Source organism: Microplitis demolitor, chromosome 8 (genome assembly GCF_026212275.2).
Source record: "Microplitis demolitor isolate Queensland-Clemson2020A chromosome 8, iyMicDemo2.1a, whole genome shotgun sequence".
NCBI classification, from domain to species: Eukaryota; Metazoa; Arthropoda; class Insecta; order Hymenoptera; family Braconidae; genus Microplitis; species Microplitis demolitor.
The window spans coordinates 834,030-848,212 of record NC_068552.1 but is presented as its reverse complement, the minus strand read 5'-3'; the positions used below and the strand labels follow the sequence as shown (position 1 = coordinate 848,212).

Genomic DNA, 14,183 nt, shown 5'->3' with positions numbered 1-14,183 from the left:
TTCCTACACACGCACACACTTGATCCTGAGGATAGCTGATATAGTTTTTCAAGCCTTCGAAACATCGATAATTAGTGATAATTCCGAAAATTTGACAAAAATAATTCCTAGTTTTTAAAAAGTTTCACATTTTTTTGGAAAGAAAAAAATTCTATTTATAGAGGATGGGGCAAAATGGACCCCTCTTGAAAAAAGAGCTTATATGTAACATAGATATAAGCTAACTTCTCTTGCCCCTTTTGTACAATTTTTGTTTCATAAAATTTAGTTTTGATTTGGTAAAGTTCGTGTTAACGTAATATAAGCGAAAAGAATAAAAATTATGATATTTAGTAGTAGCGACCCTAGCGGTCATCCCAAAAAGTTATGTAACCCTCGTCGGTAAAGTTCTTCCCTAACGGTCTGACTATAATTTCAATCTTCCCTTATTCGTACAGCTTTTTCGTGTATCGTCGGTAAGGAGAAACATTTAAAGCTAAATATTGACCCTTCTCTGAATAGAGAATAAAGGAAAAAGTAACTTTACAGAAGATTAATGAATAAAGTTCAAAAAGTGGTCATACATGAATGCAATTTATCATAAAATTAAATTTACGGGAAATTTCAGTTGTTTAATTGTTTTTCGTATATGATAGAGAAAAGTAGAAAAAAATAAAGCTTCAAAAATTTCGAGAGCCTAAAGAACAACAAATAAATCAAATATTTGAAAAGTTTGAAAACTGCTTGTACAAAAAAAAATTTCTACTATTTTAGGATATTGAAGAGAATTATTATTTTTTTTTTTTTTTAGGAACAACGGCAAGTTCTAAAAAGTTTATTCTATAATGATTTATAAACTTTTTCAAGAAAAAAATCTGAAAACCGTCTGACCCTACAGACCAGCCCGAAAACTTCCCAATGTTTTTGGGCTTTTGAGCCCGAAAATGCTGTCATTAATATATTTTTGAGCTCAACAAACTCAAAAATAGTAATTTCGCACTCTTGTCCATCGCGAAAATGCGAGTAACAAAAAATCTCAAAAGAAAGTTATGAAGTAAATCGTTGTTTATAATTTCCCACTGGAAAAATCTTAAATTATCGAAAAATTTGAACTTCTTAGTGGGCATAAAAATTAATGAAGTAAATTCAATTTATGGTTCAAAAAAAAAATTTACGTGACCCTAGATGAGGTACAGCATCTTACAGCAGCTCACAACATATAAGTGGCCCTCTACACTGAGAAAAAAAAATACTTTTATTGAGAATATTTACTTGATATAAGAACATATATTCTTGATAATTTTCAAGAATATATAATTTTGTCTCGAGAATTCGTAGAATTGAAGGAAATAAATTTTATTTAATTCAAGTAAAGCTATTCTTTTGTTTACTCGTAGTATAATATCAAATTCATATAATAACGAAAATAAATTTGATGCTCTTTTCTCAAGAATTTGATAATTAAAAATAATAAAATAAATATTTTCAACGGATTTCTTAAACCAAGAAATTTTTGTTTGGAAAATAATACTTTTTTTTTCAGTGTAAAAAGTTGGGATATTTAAAAAAATACATAAAAGTAAATAAGAAATACAGAAATCAAATTGCTAACCTGCATACATAAAAAAAAATAGTATTATAAAGTAAAAGTAATGATTAAAAAAAAAATGAGAGATTGAGGTGTGAACTTCAGAAATTTTTTTAATTTCTTTTTTAGCTAATTGGCTCTGCGAAAATTTTGCCGAATCTATTCGTTCCAAAATTTGAAAACTCACAGTATATATTTTTGATAATGTTTTTTGAGTAAACAGAATTTTAATGAATTCCGTTTCAAATTACTAACCTGGTCTGTCATATCAACTTGTCTTATATTTGATAATAAGAGAAACTTTTAACAGTTGACTGAATTGATTTTGAACAAAAACTATAAAACATCTGAAAAATTTCAAAAACTACTCACTTAGCCGCCATTTTACTGTTTTCTTGTCAGCAACGAGTCCTGTCACAAATTAATAAAATTTACTTAAAAATTTCACTGAATTTATAAAATTGATGCAACTGATTGATGACAAAACTCAAAATTTCACTTCAAAATAATAATTTTAATTATTCTTAGAAATTTAATTACTTTTCTTCTCGTATTTAAATTTCAACAACGAATCTGGTGCAGATAAGAAAAAAAACCAACACTGAATTTAATTATTTCAAAAACGTCACATTCACTGACACACTTCAGTTATTGTCTTGGAATAAATTTTGGTCACTAAATGATTTATATGAACTAATTAGAGATGTAAGAATTTAATATTTTAATAAATAACCTCTTTATTTCACTAAGATTCATTAACGAACGACGACAGCGATTACCGATCAGCAGGACAGAGCTCTGGGCTTCTACGCATGTCCGTTCTAACCGTTGCCACCGCAGCGCCTTAAAGCTGACGCGCTAATAATTTTGAACTTTCAAATTTTGAATGTCAGCGGCGTAGTTCCAGAAACTGCCGTCAGTGTTGACGGTAAGTTGACGGTAAGTTTGACCCAGAAGTCACCCATCCATAATAGCACAGTTGCTTTAGCAAAAGTTTACTTCACAAAAGTTTCCTTGAATTTTTTGTCAAATTTCCGTCAATTTCAGACTTTTCATTTTCGACGACAATTTGTTTGCAACTTCTTATTGAATTTGACGTAAATTTCCTGCCCGCAATAGAACGCAACTTCACTTCAAAAGTTTACTAGATAAAAGTTGTCGTCAATTTTCAAAAAAATTTTACATCAATTCATTATTAATTTGACTTAAAAAAATAAATTTTTTTTTTCCGTCAAATTGTAGACAATTTCATGCATAAATTTGCTAACTTTCTGAAGTGGTAAGAATGAAATTTACCGACTTTTTTTTTTCGTAAAAACTAACCTTTAAATTGAAAAAAAATAAACTGCAAATTATTTCCAACTTTTGCTGTCAAATGGGCAGCAAATTTCAGGTACAATATCAAATTACCGTCGATTTCAAGTTAAAGTGACTTTGAGAGATTGTTCTAAAACTGTCATGGCTGCTCAGAAAACATCTTTGATGTAAGCTCCATTAATTAATTCATTCAATTTAATTTATTTACGTCATTTAGAACTCAATTATATTTTAATAACTTTCTAAAAACGTAATTAATATAATTAATTAATTAATCAATTAGAATTAAAAAATTGATGATACTGAAGTTTCCCGACGTTTAATAATTTTTTAATTTTTTTAAAAAGGATAAATTTAAAAAAATGTCCGAATTGTTTCGGTTTGACAATTAACAGCTAAAATTTTTTAATTAATAATCAAGTAATTACTTATTATATTTGTTTTCAAAAGTTATCTGAGCAATAATTTTTATTTTTTATCATAAATTTGTTTACTTAACATTTTTATTTTTGAATTTAAATTAAAAAATTTATTTTACTCAATATCGATTTTGAATTTTCAAAAATGAGTATTTTGTTAAATTAATCGTAAAATTATAATTAATTTTCAGGTTTTTGATACTAATAAATGGTAAATAAAAAAAAATGTATTTTTAAAAAAATTCACTTGTAGCTTTTTAAATTTTCTTCATGTGCATATTTTTAGTTTTTTTTTTTTTTAAATTAAATTACTAGAAAAATAAAACTAAAAATTTTTAATCGTCTTCCAACTTCAGGTTATAAATAGTTAGTAACAAAAATGGCCGCTGCAAAAATAATTCAAACTCTGAAAGCAGACATCAGCGCCATAGCTTATGAAAGTCGCTGTTAAAAGAACAACCGCAAGCAGAAAGCGGTTGAGAAGTTGACGGCAAGTTTAACCCCTTTGTAAAAATTTTTCATTTAATTATTTTTCATTATTTATTTAAGTATATAGTAAACAATTTATGTCTTTACCCTTTCATAAGTCATCAAGTTTGTTTGTTGCTATTAATTGATACGAATGACCGTATATTTAATATCAACAATATATTTTATATATTTTGGATAGCTTGAGTCTTTGTTCGAATGATTGTTCGTCATCATTTTCTTCACTGACGTTTCAGTAATTAATTTAAATTTCATATTTATTGTCACGTTCTAAAGAATTAAAAAAAAAGTTATTGTCAATTCGAAATATTTTAATGATCCTGAAGTTTGAAGACAAAAATTTTTCGATTTTTTTTTTCAACATCTGAATTAAAAAAAAAGTACAAATAAAAATATGCACATGTAGAAAATCAAAAAACTACAGGTGCAATTTTGAAAATATTTTTTTTTTAATTTATGATTTTGAAAAAAATACAAAAAATATTTCATGATAAAGTTGGTCAATGTCTAATATTTTTTTGATTTTTTTGAATGGATAAATTATAAAAAAAAATTTTTCACTTACAGCTTTTTGAATTTTTTACATATGGATATTTTTATTTTTTTTGCAATTGATATATTGAAAAAAAACTTAAATTTTTTAATTGTCTTCAAATTTTAGGATCATAAATTTTTACGCAGGACTAAAAATTAATTTTTTGTCTTTCTAATTATTTTTTACAAATTTTTCAGTCAGTCCAAAAATGCTTTGAGAATAAAATCAACTTTAGTGAGAATTAATTAGAGTAAAATTAATTTATTGGTTCCGATCATCATGAATCTCGTGCTGGTTCCGGATGCTGTAAGCGCAGAAATACGTCCGCCGTGGTAAACATTTTTTTAATTAAATTAAAAAAATCCGAAATTTTTATTTTGCTAAAAAAAATTATTAATTTTAATTAATTTTGTTTTGTGTTTCAGAAATTGAAAGAATTGTTTGCTGCTCTGGATATTTCTTGGTGTGGTGAGTGACTTTCTGCATGCTATATTTTTTTACTCAATCATAAGTTTTATTTCTTTATTTTTGACTCGAGTCGAAGTTGTGAGCTCACATAATTTCCTAATTTTGCTTTTGCTATTGAACTGAGACTGTCTTTACCAAAAATTCATTCAGATGCTGATTGTTTTCATTCGGACTTAGGTTTCAGTTCAATCACTCGTATTTTAAATACCCAAAGAACATAAAAAAATAATTAATAAACAGACGTGGTTTTATAGTTTCATAAATTTCGCGATTTCCACCCCATACTTTTAAAAAATTATTTCCCTTTTCTCGCACTTGCCCCATGAATTTATTTTGATCTAGTTTTTTTTTGCAACAATTATTTAAAAAGTCAAGAAGAAAAGTCATTAAGGAAATTTTCGGTTTGTATTTTCTTGGTAAATTTTCTTTATAAATCATAAAAAAAAATCGAATTACTTACTTAAGATCAGTAATTAATTATTTAATTTATATTTTTTAGTTTATTTGTTGCAATTAAAGGGAACTGATCAAGTTCAATTGTTCTATGAAATAATCATTTTTTAATGGATTTTGTCAGCATTAAGAATCTTGCTGACCAATTCTATGTATCGGAAAATTACAATGTCATTAAGAACTTCATTCTTTTATTAAAAAGAGGTAAATAATTAGTTTTATAATTTTTAACAAACGTAATTTTAAATATATATAAGAAAATTAATTTATTAAATCAAATCGGAAGTACATATAAGTATTTTATGAAGAGGTTTTTTTTTTTTTAATAGTCTAGATAATATATTTTTGCTAAATAACTTGCGCAAAATGATCCCAGAAATCTTATTTCGTGATATATATCGATCCCAGTGTAAACAATATGTTGATAAATTGATCAGAATATGGTATAGACTCGGATAGCTCAACTGGGAGACCACTTAGCGCGTAACTAACATGGTCTGGGTTCGATTCCCAGTCCGGACGATACGTATTTTTAAAAGGAACAGCCTGAATAAATTACTGAATTTTTTTCTATTCATATTATTGAACTTAAAAAATATTACTGTTGGTCACTTTGACGTAAAACTTACTGTATATAAATATAAATAATTAAATCTTTGGTTTTCATTTATCATTAAAGGAAATATTCAAATACTTACAATTATTTTGCCGCTAAAAAATAAAGACATGTTTTTAAAAATACAAATCTGAATGAATTAATTATTATATCGCAGGTTTTGACTAATGGAATTATTTTGAATAAATTTTAGATAAATTTAAATTTGATAGTACCGTTAAATAAGTTGCAGTTTTACCGATAGTAATTGTAGTAATGTTTTTATTTAGTAATTATAGTAATTATAGTAATGTTTTTGATTCTTCATATGCTATGTAATTTTACTTTTCGTTACATTTCCCAGCTTCATTGAAATTTTTATTTTTTTAATTGCAGATCAGCCTAAAATATCTTTAAAACATCAGAAATATCATGATTTGATCGAAAATGAAAAAAAAAATTTTCACCAAATTTTTCAGGGTGGCCGTTGTGCCCCATCCTCCCTTACAGTGGAGTGTGAAATAAACAAAAGCGCTGATTTTATTCTACATGATTATCATGCATTTTGGACCGCTGGTTCTCGCTGCTGGAAGCAGGGAAAATCGTCTGCCAAGGTGAATTATATGTTTTTACAAAAAAAAAAAAAAAAAAAGAAACTAAGAGCTTGGTAATAAAAATTTGAAATAAATCAACGAATCTATTAATTTAATTAATTATAATTTTTTATTTTTATAGTAATTGAAAGAATTGTCTGCTGCTCTGGATATTTCTTAGCGTGGTAAGTGATTTTTTGCATGGGTATTTTTTGTTTGTAAATCAAATATTATTACTGTTATTGATTTTGCCTTCTGACTCAAGTCAAAAAAATGAGCTCACGTTTATCATTGACTATTTGCTTTTCCAATGAGTAGAACCATAGTGTCATTAAAAAATGGCTTCTCGGAGTATTAAATTACTACTTTATAAAATTTAATTTTTTCGTACTTTTATCTTTATCAGCAAATAATTATTTAGTGCCTTATTAAGTCCGAATCACCCCCATAGGCTATATTTCTTTCATAAAATACTTCGCTCTGAAAACATACAAAAATCACAGAAAACTAATTTCTGTTTTTATTCAAAAAGGGGGACTATCATGCTTCCTTTTTTAGTTTCAAAGTTGTTGTGAATTTTTACTATGGCCATAGTAATTTTTCCATGCGGTTATTTCGATTTCCGTCAGGTGGCCACCATTGGCCGGCTCTACAGACATTATAGTATTTAAAACCAGAATTATTTCTCCGTGCTTTGAACTAAAAAAGTTCAATAATATTGAAAAGTTCGAGCTTTAGGTCACTGGCTCACAGAACGTATATATACATATACATGTATATGTATGCCATACAAACAATTATATGGTATTTTTTACATAAAAAATTTGTAGATCACTATAGTACTCTCTAAAAACGAATTAGTGAAAATTATTTAACAATCACGATTTTGACAGTGAATAGTCACTTATTGTTAGTGAAAAGTATCACTATTTGAATTAGTGACATACTTTTCACTAACGAACAGTGAATAGTCACTATTTTCACTATTTCAAATTTAAAAGAGTTGTACAGAAGTTACAAGTGCATTGATTATACGAAATTATAATATTTTGAAAAATTTATGAAATGAATTCTAACTTATGAGTAGTAGAATGAACGGAAAAGCCGAATATTTCCGAACAAACTCGAATTTAAAAGATTTTTCATAAAATCACCATAGCGTAGTATAAATTATGAAAAAAATATAATTTTCAAATTTGAATTGAGCAATGTCTAGATCTAAGGTACCGGCGGGTAATAAGGCCTAGCTAAGGGAGATTTTGAATAGAATCGAAAACTTTGCATTTAATTATCGAAATGTATCATTAATCTTTATTTCAATTAGCCATGAAATGTAATGAAGTAATGGTAATTTTTACCTTAAACAAATAAAAAATTATACTTTTACAAAAACCATACGAATAGGCCTTATTTTATTACGGAAGGGTAATAAGGCCTACGAGTTAAACAAACTGGAATAGTTTAACTATACTTAATAAAATTGGTATTAGAGATGAATCATCACTTAAATTCAGCAACAATACTTTTTAAGAGTCAGAAGACTAGATTGTTTTTTATAATTTCTTCTGCGCTACGACAGCATATGAAGGATGACGAAATATAGATGACAGGGAACGTGGTATCGGGACTCTATTAATTTGTCGTAACATCTCTATGCAAGACCCTTCTACTAGAGTAGCCTTTAGCGGAGGCGGTTATTTTAAATATCATTTCTGTCACTTATAGGCCTTTTTCTTAAGAATATTAAGATGTCCCTCCGTTGTCTAAAATTTTAGGTAATTTTGACTCATGTGAAATTCTCACCATGTGTATAAAGTTTTTTATTTCTTTAGCCATATACTCATGATGAGGCCGTAGTTTACAAGAATACAATCTAATTATTTGTATTTCATAGATTTTCTGACTGGCCATCATTAATTAATTGCTGTTTAATTTTACCAAATGAGTTATTAATTATATTGTATATATTTTTGCTTTTTTAATGTATAACTTATAGAACGTAGACTAAGTAGGTTGAAAAGTGGTAGTGAGGTTGCGATACGCATCCTTTCTGGGGCACTACAAGCCGAGAGTTTCTCGCGGGCATACGAGGGGTATGCAGACAAGTGCGACTACATCAGCGAGGTGGTTGATTTCTAGAGAGACGATGTGAGTGAGAGCTTGAAAGGATAAGTGTAGGAAAGAGAATGAGAGAGACGAGCAATTCGTTTGGACGCCGACGCGCGCCTAGGCTGAGTGAGTTGCAGTGTCGCGACGCATCTCTCATTGATTACGTGAGAAAGAGAGAAAATTCCGAGTTTGAAAGCGCGTAACATAGAAAGATGGCGTAGGCGTGGCAACGTGTCGTTGTGGAGATGCCTTATTCGTTGAAAACTTTGCGCAAAATCCCGCCCTCGTTGCTGACGGTCTTTCTCTCTCTCTCTTTAAATGTGTTCTTCGCTCCCTGCGGGCTTCTACGACAACGTAACAAGCACACGGGTCTATACCAGCCTCATGTATCACCGGACGTGTGTGCGTTATCCAGAAAGGGCTGCATTACGTGTATGAGCTCATTCGTCCGTACTTGTACACTAATACATTTGGGGAAATCAAACCTCGAGGTGGTAGCCCGAGAAAGAGTTGAGAGTGTGTGCACGAGGATCCGCCATTATTCCCGTTGGAAAATTTTTTTACCAGTGTCACCTCTATTCCCAAGAGATTTCTATGAGGGCGAATAACCCTTCGCCGTCAGTTTCCCGAGAAGGGTTTGGTGAAGACAGAGGGTCGGATACGATCTTTACATATACAGGGGAAACCTAAGCAAAATGGGGACGTTAACAAAAATTAAATGTAGACTTTAAATATATATCTACATCTTATTACCAACATAAAAAATCATTGATTTGCCTGAAAATTAAGAGAAATTGGAAATTTTCGGGACAATAGTAAATTGATAATTTTTCAAGTCAACTTATCTGGTTGTATCTAATGTTGGCTTTTCCTCTCTTTAGTATTCTGCTCGTACATGAAAAAGTAGGTTTAGGTAAGGTAGACTCTTGATTCAAATTATCCAGTATTTTTTTCCATACCAGAGCCGAATTAGAATTTCTTTTGCGTTCCCAAGACTGAAATTTATAAGAGTACAAAATTGATGATTTTTATTATAATACATCTGAAAAGGTATTTGACAAATTGACTATAGAGTATATACTGATACCTTGTAATATAGGATACAGCATACAGCACATACGGGGTGAAAGTGGTGGCCCTCTCTACGTATGTGCTTCTCGGCCATCCCCAATACCTCCAGCCATCGATATCTCGATGCTTGAACACTTTATCGCAACAGGTGTCAATGTCAATATCCGATTCAAGGTCCATGCCGTCCTGACCTGGTTTCCCGGCATTCCATTCGCCCCTTGAAGGTCACCTATGCTATGTGACTATTATTGGATTCATGAAATAGTAACCTACTCACGTGTTCAATTAATTACCTAAATTCGATTAGTTTTTCTCTATCTATTGTCCAATGGCGGTAAATTTGAAATTTAAAATAGCGCGTTAAATTTGAAATTCAAAATGATTTTCAGCAAAGGAGTATAAGCGTACGAGTAGGCTGAGCATTCTCGAGGGGGTGTGTATGTGAACGAAATAAGAGCGGCTTGGGGTGACAAGAGTGAGCCAAAGGGGCTGGATATACGAGGCGGAAAAGCGTGCTGCGTAAATACAGCACATTGCTATGGGCTCCCAAGCACTCGCTAGTGCTTTTTACAAAGGGTGATTCCGAAAAGTATGGCCGGGAGGGGGTGGTGTGTGTTGCTCTCATGTAAAAAGGACTGGAATGAATAAATTAGTCTCTAGGCAAGGGAGAGTCTCTATAGAAAAAAAAAAAGGGTTACACGAGCCAGTCCAAGGGTGAGATAGCCATCGGGCGGCGAGGGTGCTTAAGGATGCAAGGGGATTGGTCGGTTTGCCATTTTGGTGAACCTTATATGCTCTGTCATGCTTAACTCCGACGAAAGCGACAGCCAGAAGAAATTTAATTCGTTGAAATATGTTTTTCAAAGAGGTAATTGGAATTTTAAGAGAAAATGAAGAGTACACAGTCACAGAGAACGCTGATTAGCCTAGGGAGAGTTTATTTATTTATCATTTAATGTTAAAGCTAAATAAAAATAATAATTACAGTCAAAAGGATGAAAAGCTAGCTTTGTGATTATGGGAAATTTAATTAGTACGAGTAGTCAAAACATATGTTACCGTCAACGTTTGTCAAAAAAATTTTATTGGTGACTTTCTTTTTATGTGAAAAACATTTCGACGTTTTTTTAAATTTAAATTCGTATCTTTAAAATGAAATTTTTGTTTACAAGTAAATATTAGATGAAAATTTTGTCAAATTAATTGGAATTATTGTTTAGATTTATTTCTTTCAGACAAATTACTATTTCAGAGGATCTTCTATCACGATTTACAGAAAATTTTGTTGAGAAATGCCGAAAAATACCTACAGTCCAAAGTTTATGTATGTATGTTACATAACGTGCCTTGTCCGAGTGATTATGGTTGCAATTCTTATCGATTTATTATGAAATTTGATAGGCTCTTTGGCCACTTGTTTTGATCAAGTTCGAGTATGAACAAAATCGGTCGATTAGTTTGCAAGTTGTGATGTTTGAAATTTTTTTTGGTTTTCATAAAAATGACCTTTTATTGCTTTATCCTTGAAAAAATTTTGAACCGAAAGTTCTAACACACTTTTGTACAATGGTTTTCAAAATTCGTGCAATTAGCAATATTTTCCGCTATATAACTTATTATTTCAACGATTTCTTCTGACCGTTCGATGGTTTTGAAAATTTGAAAAAAATCCTAGAAATTTACTTTCGCAGCTTTAACATCGAATTACTTCTGAATAATAAGACATAATTAAATTTAGTTAAATTCATGTTATAGATTATGAAATAGACATTAATTAACACTATTATAACTTTATTTTTAATTGATTAGTTTATTTTTCATGGCGTTTCAAAGGTCTAAAATCGATTTCGTAAGATTGCAATTAAGTCTATGATTTTTTCTAAAAATTTTTAAAGATAAAAATGTAATTTTACACAAGAATTTTCCCAGTTGAAGTGGCTTCACATAATAAAAAATATTTAAAAAAATGAACACTAATTAATTATTATTTTCATGATATTGCAAAATCAATTTGAAATTAAATTTCTGTATTAGAGTAAGGATCAAATATGTAGATTTTTTTATGAAGTTTTCTAAAAAATTAAATTTTTAAATTAATCGAAATAAGAAATATAACTTTCTACTCCGGGTATGGTTGGATGACACTTTTTCCTTCTAAATCTATATACAATGACATTATCCAATAACAATTTTTCATCGTCTTATTGATATCGATTTCAAAGTTATAACCATTCATGATTTAATAATTCTTATTCATTGGTAAATATTCAACAGTAGTCTACTCTTTTGTTTACAGTTCGATTGAATTTTAAATTAAACCTTTTTTCTTTTAATCCAAGCACAAATTTAAATCATAATATTCGATTTATACTGCGATTCATGATTATCGAATATTAGCACATTGATAGGGTCAAAGAATAAATTTTGTTTGAAAAGTAATTCATAAAATGTTACAGGTAGTAATTTAAATGATATTGTAAAATTGATTTATTTCATCGGTTTTAATTTCTGTATTTTTTTTTCTTAAAAAAATAGTTTTTATTATTTTTTTTTTTCTGTTGCGCGCTTTTAATCCATAAACATTCAATACTGTTTTACGATTAACACAATATGTGTGAAACACGTTTAATTTTACATTTGTTTTTTTTGGTCCAATTAATTATTCAGTTTAAACTCCGAATCATCAAAAAAGTGCTGAATAATAAAATATAATATTCGATAATGCGAAGAATTACTAGCCCTTTAATTAAAAATCCTAATGATGCTCAAGAACATTCGTAATCGATTGATATCACGAATTCCTTTTGGCTCTTCCTATTAATCCTCAAAAAATAAACAATTCTATTGTTTTCTCTATTTTGAGTGTTATTTTTTATGTAGTGGCTTCCACTTGAATTCTTGGATTTTTATTTTTTTAACTCACACTCCAGCCGTTCGCCCTCCAGCGTTTGCCCTCAAACAAATTTGCGGGCATTTTTTTAGCCGCGAGTATTTGCCGTTGCTTGTTCCCGTATAACCCGGTGTCTAGAGACCGGGTACATAAAAGAGGATAGTAGTATAGTTTTGTAGATTCCCTCATTTATACTCATCGGCGTACTGGTGTGTGGGCGTGACACAATATAGAGGGTCTGCTGGAGTTTTTCGTTGGTACGAGACCAGTACGCTTGGTCATTTTTATTCCTCGAATTTAGCAAGGGAAATGATCTACGATATATTTCTAAGGGTTTTTTGCCGCGAGGACGAGTTTTCAGTCCACCGTAGCTACTATGGAGACGGTATTATCCGGTTGGGACTATACGACATCCGCCCCACAAACTCCATTTACATTTCTCGACCATTAATCAGACCTTTCTACCTAGTTCGTTTTTATCTTCATAAGGATTTAAGCAGCAACGAATTTCACAGTCATCACGTCAAGAATATTATTAATTGCTGGAATTAAATTAACGTCACATAAAATTAATTCACTTTAATTTTTTAAAAATTCATTCAGTTCTATAATATAGATTATTATCATATTTTATATCATTTTCGAGATAATCATAGAAAAAACTTTTCATCTCATTAAAAAGTATAAACTCTTCGAGCTTTCATATAAACTCACTCTTTCATCTACCCGCATTATAAGACTATATATATAGATCCGTGAGTGAAACGTGAAAGGATGAGGAACAAAAAAGAGAATAATTTAGTGTAGATCGGGGCAAAATGAAATAACCGAAATTTTCGGCTAGAATAAAAATTACGTCTAATTTTTTATTTTTTAAATTTTCATGAATTGAAAGTCATAAATTGCTGGCTAAAAACTAAAAACACACCTAATAAAATATTTTAGTAACTCACGAAATCATAATTTTATATAATGCATAGTAAAAGCATTTAATAATTCAATAGTTTTTATGGGAGTACTTTACATTTCGGTATAATATAAAATGTTATTTTGTGGTACGGTTGACGTAAGTGATATGACAGTTTGCGACTCAGTGAAATTATATTAATGACGGAAAATAAAAAATATAGAACAAGTGGCGCCACGCTCACTGAATCAGTGACGAAGAATTAATTTTCAAACAGTTGCCAGTCAGTTTTCATGATTTAATTCAAGTAGAAAAAAATAGTCATTTCGCATCACTAGTCCAAATGTAAAGTTGAATGATTTTTTATAAATGCAGGAGAAAAGCAAAATGGGTGTTGTCACGTGGCCTGATTAATCTTCCAGCAGTATAGTCAAAAAGTTATTACGTCACTTTATACACGGAAACAAAATCACAACGAAAGTAGTAAATTGGGTGGCGCCCACTTAGTGTTTGATATAACTTTATCGAGCAATAGAATTGTTGATTGTTAACACTTCAAATTTGAATGAGGACCACCGAGTTTGTTGAAGGTACTGCGTCAAAGCTTAGAATGATTCGGAGATAAAGAAACCCGATACCTTAAGCAATTCTGATAGAACATTGTTTTATAGTCTATCTATTGGTTAAGAACTGCTGCAGTTTCTACAGATTTTCGTAAGTCTAACAAAAATCTTAAGCCGACTTGATGAAATCTTTGGCAAGCATATGAA

At 29.9% G+C, this 14,183-nt stretch overlaps 1 long non-coding RNA gene across 1 annotated transcript in view; it reads left to right on the top strand.

Annotated features, from left to right (window-relative positions):
• Positions 1-6,610: 6,610 nt before the first annotated feature.
• The window catches only part of LOC128668382 (uncharacterized), a 47,939-nt gene continuing 40,366 nt past the window's right edge, over positions 6,611-14,183 (top strand). The window contains exon 1 of the long non-coding RNA XR_008404116.1: positions 6,611-6,621. This is a non-coding gene — a long non-coding RNA (uncharacterized LOC128668382). The remainder of the gene's footprint in view (positions 6,622-14,183) is intronic.